The sequence below is a fragment of the Rhynchophorus ferrugineus genome, unplaced genomic scaffold, assembly GCF_030347505.1.
Source record: "Rhynchophorus ferrugineus isolate W39M unplaced genomic scaffold, kcgeb_rfMv2 rfM7, whole genome shotgun sequence".
Lineage (NCBI taxonomy): Eukaryota > Metazoa > Arthropoda > Insecta > Coleoptera > Curculionidae > Rhynchophorus > Rhynchophorus ferrugineus.
In genome coordinates this window covers 33,781,837-33,790,534 of record NW_027472586.1, presented here as the reverse complement: position 1 = coordinate 33,790,534, position 8,698 = coordinate 33,781,837, and the positions used below count along the sequence as shown (strand labels likewise).

Here is an 8,698-nt window from a genome sequence, read left to right as displayed (position 1 = left end):
CCAGGTCAAACTTTAAAACCAGCAGAAAATGAATTAATCACCTCACTACATAGCGTGAAGAAATCATTCAAATTCAACTTATAAGACCAAACCAAATCCACATTAACTCAGTAGACCTACCCTACACATCAAGAACCTGTTTAAAACCAAAAACAAACAGAGAAGAGAAAAACCAGAGGTAAATAATCTGAAGAAACTCTTTAACATTAAGAAACTTCATACCAAATTAATATTGATTTGTCTTATGCCATCACCACCAAATTAACACCCAGTAGAGAATGAACCACCTGATGCAGACGACTCTCTACACAGCACCAAGAAACCATACTAGTATAGCGTAAAAATTTCACTCAAATCAACATTTGATTATATATCAGATACAAGACCAAAACAGTAGACATTGAATATATAATAGAATTTCCTCCATAATGGTGCCCCATCAGTTCCAGGTTTCTTCCTTTTTCGAATAAAAGACAAAACACTAAAAGAATTTATTAAATACATTATAAAGTTATAATATATGATAAGGTCATCTTCTGATACAACTTCGGATTCTCTCCTTAGTCCCCTTTCAGCATTTACCAAGTTTTTGACATCGCAAATAACCTATAACATAAGAAAAAAATAGTTTAAAAATTTTGAAGATACCATTGATTTAACGGAATGATCATCTATTAGAGAAAATATCTAAAATATAGATCTATGTAACATGGCCTATAGACATACAAAATAGAATTGCGGTAAGATGACAGATAATCGCTGAATATTAAAAATTAATTATGCTTATGCAGAACTAGATGGCACATTTTAGGTAAAATGGAAGAATTTACCTCGGTTTACTTTGTTACAGGGTACCTGTTAAATTTGTTATTTTAATATTGTTTCCCAAGATCAATAAATAATTTTCATTTTTATACTAAAGAAAAATGCTGCTTCTGAAAGTCATTATGTAAAATTTCCAGAGAAGATTCTCAATAAAATGAGTAACAAATATATCTTCAATTATTGTTTTAATCAAAAATAAGTCGTAAAGATCGTGAAGTTGAATTTCTATGTTATATGAAATTATGAATTTCTCCCGTCAAGCCAAACCATCAACAACAAATATTATTTGAGTATCAAGAGAGTGTAATTTCGGACCAATAATTCTTTTGTATAGCAATAATACACCTTACATTACTTCTTTTCCGCTTTTAATCAGCATGTTTAACTCATATCATTGCACAATCACTCTAATTCCCTGATATAGCATCTGTATATATGATCTGATTTCTAGTTATTTCGTTAATTCGAATAATGTCCATAAAATTTAATATAAGTGAATTTCGACCAAATTGAATGAATTAAAATGAAGATTTATTTCATGTCTTACTATTTTTAGTCTTTGATCACAGTAACATGTAACAAAATGATCATACTGATTTTGATGATAACGACAATACGAATAAGTGATTAAGGAATAATATTGCTTAAAAGTATGAAATAAAATTACACAACACAAATAATAAGATTGTTTAAAACTTATATTAATAGACTACTTTCACATTTATTCCCTCGAGAATATTATAATAGAGTTTATGAGCTTGCATTATTCAAAAGAACTAGACTGGGGAATTTAAGCGACTTAAGGTGTCAACAGAAAGAAAAATCTATATATTAATCGGCTTAGCGAAAATTTTGCTTTTGTACAAAACGGCACTTAGAGGCGTATATCCAGAAATAATTTTAGGCCTAATATTTTTGTGTAATATGCGCTACAAATAAATATATTTCAATAAAACAAAAAGGCCCAAATCAAGCAACCTGGTATAGCCGTCAGATCGGTGACACAAAATATATAAACAAACCCAGTGGGTAGTCGAGCAGGTGAAGAGTTTAAGCTCGTCAACATTAACGTAGATCGAATCTCGGTGGGACCAACAGTTTTTTTTAAGTTAATAAAACAAAATAAATGATAGTGTTCGTCAAAATTAAGTGATTTTATTTTTTACATTTGAAAGGATATTAAAACATAAAAACTGTGCGATTAAAACATTATTGAGCTAAGTTATTTAATTTTAAGCAATGTTATTAAGATTTTGTGTTATTTTCTTGTATGTTCTTTAATATATATTTCCAAATTGTAAAAAATAAATCACCTGTGTTCATTATGCTTTTATATACATGTATAAAGCCAAACATCAGTTTACAAATTGCTTTATTCATATATTCTGTTTTAAAATACAAACATGTATTACTTCATTTATTATTCCATACTTATGATCACAACATAAAAGTAAAGAAAGATCATGTATACTTATATTTTATGTTCTAAAGTTGTTGCAGTTCTGAAAATAATATTACTTATGATACTTTGTTATAATATTTAGTAGCGTGGTAATTTTCACTCAATACTTTGATTACTGTTGATTATTGAGAGTTACTAGAAATTAGATTTGATTACATGCAATTTAAAAAAAGTTAGTGTTTGTACTTGAGATAGCTTGCATATATTTTGTTATGTTATGGGTCAAACATATTTCTGATCTTATATTGAAAATACTGCAAAAATGTTTGGTAGCATATATTTTTTAAATTAGTCTATTATGAGAGAAACATGATTAATTTAATACATTGTAGTGGAATTTCGACCACAGGGCGATCACTAGTTATATGTCAAATATGTTATGTGCGTATCAAACAAATAATTTTAGAACTCAGACATTGGTATATTGAATAAATATGTTACTCAAGGGCCAGTACAGTACAAAGTAAATTTTAATCATTAGTCCCCATTTCACTACAAAATGTAAATTTCCTAATAATGAAAGAAAAAATAGTGTAGTAAGGAAAAAACTAATTTAAGAAATATGCAGTTTCAAATGAAATATATATAAAATACAACGCAATTTGAGCTCCAATAAAAAGAGTTACGTGAAAAGAACAACTGTGACTTTTTTATGTATTATGGTGGTATGTATTAGGTACTTGCATGCATTTTAATCAGTGATATCTATTTCTGTAAATTGAAAGTATCATTAGAGGTGTATGACATATAACCTGAATAAAATGATGACGAAATAATGATACCTGAATAACAACACAGATATAAAAAAATTAAAAGCAATGTTACTTTCCAAATAGAATGCATAAGAACAGTTTTCCAGCTATAGTATATACAAAGTTATTTTGTACATACGTCATCAAGATGCTCAATGTAATAATGAACGAGATGACTTCCAGATATTGCTTTTAAAAGAATACAATTTTTAAAATCACATAATAAAATAAGGAAGAATTATTATTTCAATTTATATAAAACAAACAAATCTAAAAGATATGACATCGACATTTTAGAATGGGACCAATATACCCAATGGTCACTCATGGCAAGATGATAATAAAAATAATGTTAGGACAACAAAAATTGATGAAAAAAGGTAAACGTTGAAATAACAATTGATTAGGTTTTATTAATCATAACATTTATTAATAATTCATTGCAGATATATTATATTTCATGCTGGAAACAGGAATGGTTAATAATACCTTCGGTTTAGACGAATTGAAGTTATTAATATTGAGAACAAACGTTAGATAGATTGGAAATTAACAACTTAGTTATTCACATGAATGAAATTTTATGAATATGATATGATTCAATGCTGCCAATTTCTAAGACAAGCTGATGAAAGTAAAAAAACAACTAAAGGCGAGTACCTACAAACTATTATAACTGTGTACTTAATTGTAGTTTTAAGTCATTCGATAATATATGCATTAGATTCGCTATAATATTAAAATAAATGATATTTGATAACAGTGTTTTTGTTTAATTATTTTATTTAGATTAGAATTTTGTTGTATGCCAACGCCAAACTAAACTAAAACTCAGTTGATACGGCAACATTGCGACGTTTTGACGACACATAGCAAACGCTTATCATGGAACGTACAAAATTGCATTTTCCCCATACATAACTCTTTTTTATTTCATTTGAAGAACTCTGATACAGAAGACAATTTTAGAAACATACGGTGATGCTACTCCGACGTACTCCTATTCGATTTTTGTTTCGACGATTTAAGTGATAGTGATTTTCGATAAAGTGGTGATATAAGTGATAAAAAACCTATCAAAATATCTGGGGTACCAAAATAATTCGAAGACAAGGAAATGCAAGACTTATAGGACAAAAAGTTAGACACTCTCAAAAAAAACGAAAAAATCCTTAAGAAGGAAAATTGAATACCGCACAAATTGATTCAAAATGCTATTTCGAACTGGTTCAACACCCACTTGCGGTGTCATCCATATCAACATCGAAGGTGTATATTACGAGTTGCTAAAATCGAATGAAATTGTTGTGCAGGAATCTACCAACGGTAAAAGAACAAATTGAATTACATATTATTACAAAAGAATTCTAGCAATATACTATCTGTTGGATTTTATTTAGGAAAGTTAAGGCGACTTGAAAGGCGATACAAAACGACAATGGCGGAATTAGATTTATTCGAAACGTAAACCAAACTCCCTATATCTAGACCTCATCATCATGTCTCACTCATCACCACCGTTCATAATCACTTCAGCCTCATAATAAAGGCAATGGGCATGTATCAAGATCATAAATGAAAAATTGGAAACTATTATAAAAGACCAGAGTGAAAGCGAAAATAAAATTGAACAGAGCAGAATAAGACAGTTTTAATTTCGAAAATGTATTGAAGACCAGACAATGCTTAATTTAATTGGAAATGACCGGACAGGTCCAAATAGGAGGAGACAGATTAATATATTAATAATTTGCTGCATAATTAGCATTAGCAAATTTAACAAATAACATCAACACTATAGATCCACGAGGTAATGTTCTTTAAAATCACAATCATGTGAAACAGAAGTGACTTAAAAATAGAATTCCTTACACCAACAATTTTCCCACTTCAGATTTATTACAAAGGACATTTGTACAACAAATTAAGTTTAGTCTCGGTAATCAAAATCAGATTGCATAAAACCTAATTTTATTAAAATCTATTACCTAGAAAGAACTCATATATTACTTAACATAACAGTCAAATAAGCTTATAAGATAAATTAGCCCTCTACAACACCAACTATCAAACATAACTTAATAATTTAAACCCTGCCTTAATAATAACCAAAAGTTTGTTGATCCTTCACCAATAATCTCACCTGAATATTAGTGGAGCCCTCAAAATGTAGACAAGCAATAAATCAAAGCAGAAATTTCTTGTTTGTATTAAACATTATGGAGATTTTAACTATTTAACAAATTCAATATGTTAAACTCACTTCGACTGATAGACAAAAAACTAAATTCGATATTCTCACAAAATATCACAAAACAAGACATGAATTTACTAATATATTAGCATCTTTGAATATTGAATTAATTATTATATATATATATATATATATATATATATATATATATATATATATATATATATATATATATATATATATATATATTACACCCATTTGTTCATTTTAATTTAAATTGGTATATAATTAAAACAATATCTTCTACTGTTTCTAAATTATAATAATAAAACTTGAAATAACATTATGAAAAAAGGTTATACTTTTATAAACTATCTTTACAAGCAGGAAACCCCATTTTAATAACTGTCTTTAATAGTATAAATTAATATCATAATCACTTACTTTATAAATTTCAAGGGACAGCATTGTCGGACCTAGTTTCCTTTCCATTTATGCTATCTTCAAAAGCAAGGTATGACCAATCTAAACAAATAAAAATACGGTTAAATTACATCTCAAATTATATAAAAAAATATGACAAAAACTATTAAAATTATTAAAAATTAATTCAATCAAGCAAATTAAATGAATAATAATTACCTGTTAGACATATTGCTAAACAACCATCTTCATTGACAAGTTCAAAAGGATATGCCACTAGCGGATGTTTCACATAGGAACGCTGAGACCTACAAAACAATGAATTGGAGTGGGAACAAGCGAAGCAAGTCTATCGAAACTACTACTAGGAAACATCGAATGAAATAACTACGGAGCGTTTCTTGAACTGAATACTTCATATATACCATTTTACTTTTTTTAATGTAAATATCTTAGCTAAATTAAAGTAGCCGCAACATATCTTTCATATTAATCATTAATCAAGCGTCAATATTTCTGAATTGGAAAACTATTTTAATTTAAAGAATGGTAATTAAAAATTACTTTCTTTACAAATTTCAAGGGAGGCGATCCAAATTTCAAGTAGATAATTTCAGAAAATAAGATAATCTGGCTCCAATTAATCTAAACAGACCCTTAAAAACCTATAAAACTTACCTTATCATCTGCTGTTAACTGCGTGAAATAACACTTAAAATGGCTTCCGTGGAAATATTGCGTCAATTTGCATAATTTTATGCATAAGTGCTGACACCTACCAAAAAAAAAATAGTGATGTAGGGGTAGTATCGAAACATCCAAAGAATCTTTTTTAAATATGCACCTCCTACAAACAATCGAATAGCTTCCACGATTTTCCAAAATTAATTGCTTTTGTGTTCCCATGTCTCGTTTCATTTTTTAAATATTAATTTGTGTATATTTAGCTTCATTTTTGGGTATAATGCTTTATATCATTTTATATCTTATTATTAGGGCTGCACATAATGTTAAACTTTGTTAATTTTAATATTCTAATTGCAACTGTTTTCTTTTGTCTTCAGTAAAGTAGTCTAATTAAACTATGGAAATCCATATTGAAATAATTATATATAATATATTATATAATTATAATTATATATTGAAACGTATATTAAATTAGGGACGTCTAATTACGTGTATATGGTAATTAATTCACATTGCATTACATTAAAGATAATTTTAATGAAATATAAATTAAATTTTGATGACGCTATTGTTTGTTGCGGTTGCATATATTTTTAAGAATCTAGTAACAATTTAACGAAAAATTGCATATTTGAAATTTAACAATCTAAAATTTCTGTGTAAACGATATTCTTTCTGTATAACTTTCATCATCCGGTTCCAAACTCCATAAATCCCAAAACTATTAAATAGTATATCCCTAGTTTCTGCTGCATAGGTTGTGTTATGTCTAAAAACTATCTGCCTAATTGAAATTGCAAACATTTTGCATTTTTTTCTTGTGGATCATTTATTTTCACTACACATACAACTATTAGATGATTGCATGTATTTTGTTCAGCGAAATATATTGATGAAAATATGTGACAAACACATGTATTATGATGTTTGGAACACATGTATTATGATGTTTGGAACCAACATAAATAGATCTACTACAATTCTACAAAAAACGAAATTATTCTTATTGCCAAACACTACTACGCAACACTAGTCATTTCATATTACCCCTTAGTATCTCAAATTCTCGATAATAACACTTTGGAAACATTAAAATAGTTGTTAAAAATCCCAATTAAATAAAGAAATTATGTACAAAGATAAGGTCCTCCTTAAAAAAATAACCACTGACTGGCGTGTAAAACGATTTTTTTTCTAGATTATTTTCATGCATTTATTGTATTTAATACCCTTAAATGGAAATATAGCAATAAAAATAAAACCAAGATGTAAGTTAATATGTTACTTAATTTACTTATAAAGTAGAACCAAACATTTATAGCAAAAACAATTAGTGAAAGATGATTTTAAATAGTAAAATTATCAAGCACTAAGTTTTTTGCTTTCCATACTATTGACTGGATTAATGAAATAGTTTTACAATTAATTGATCAACAAGTTTCTATTGCTTTGCACCTTCAATAAATCTCAATGAAACCTCCCTCTAAAATATTTGATGACTTGTTCAAACAAATTAATAAGGGAATTTAAACTGCATAAACACTGTCACCTCAGAGATTTGGCATTATAAGTGAAGTCTGTTTTGTGTCACAATTATAGGAACACTTTGTAGACACATTTTGTGTCTTAAAACCTGTTAACTTTTTAAAGAATACTAGTATTTTCATCTCTTTCATCAACAAAAGGCCAAACAAATGTAAACACAAATATGGTAAAGTGGTCTACAAAATGCTAACATTTCTGGAGTTTTTATGTTTCTTTTTTGATCAATCAAAATCACAACTAATGGTTATTTGTTTAAAACAAAAATTATAAACCTTTAATGTTAAATAAAATCATATACTTATATACAATTTAAACTTAAATTCGATAACGGATCTATTACCATTTCACTGTCGTATTGAAACAACTTTAAATGAAATTCGAACCTAAATACTACATCTATATTGCTTCTATTAAATTTAAGGTTCGAAATACTGTTAGATTAAAAAACAAGATGTTAAAAAAGAGATTGTTCTTTCTTAATGAATTACTTCAAATACGATCCAAAGAGGTAACTCAATGAGGGCATTTTAAATTAAAAAATTTTAATTGTCTAGTTAGTATCATCAAAATAACTTACTTTACAAATTTAGTGGATGCCATCCTGGGACTTTATTTTCCTTCCAAGAAACAAATTTCTTCATACGATAATCTGCGACCAATCTAAATAAATATAGAAAGATTTACCTTTTAACTACGATAAATTGTAATAAAAGCTATTAAATTTATTTTTATTACCTTTTACACATGCGATCAAGCAAGTGACCGTTTTTTCGGTCTCCCGAAACCTAATTTTGTATAAAACTGGAAACG

The 8,698-nt window shown here is 27.8% G+C and overlaps 3 long non-coding RNA genes across 4 annotated transcripts; 2 read left to right on the top strand and 1 right to left on the bottom strand.

The window, feature by feature from the left end:
- Positions 1-344: 344 nt before the first annotated feature.
- Positions 345-8,698, bottom strand: LOC143199841 (uncharacterized). 2 transcript variants are annotated; one of them, XR_013006550.1, is made up of 6 exons: positions 8,624-8,698; positions 8,466-8,548; positions 6,335-6,431; positions 5,876-5,964; positions 5,678-5,758; positions 477-606 (listed from the first exon to the last, which is right to left on the bottom strand). It is a non-coding gene; the product is annotated as an uncharacterized LOC143199841 (long non-coding RNA). The 2 variants fall into 2 exon arrangements; XR_013006549.1 differs by lacking the exons at positions 6,335-6,431; positions 8,466-8,548; positions 8,624-8,698 and having other exon boundaries at positions 345-606; positions 5,876-5,990.
- LOC143200186 (uncharacterized) lies at positions 3,193-3,696 on the top strand. The gene is made up of 2 exons (XR_013006659.1): positions 3,193-3,419; positions 3,486-3,696. It is a non-coding gene; the product is annotated as an uncharacterized LOC143200186 (long non-coding RNA).
- On the top strand, positions 4,102-4,619 carry LOC143200185 (uncharacterized). The gene is made up of 2 exons (XR_013006658.1): positions 4,102-4,365; positions 4,440-4,619. It is a non-coding gene; the product is annotated as an uncharacterized LOC143200185 (long non-coding RNA).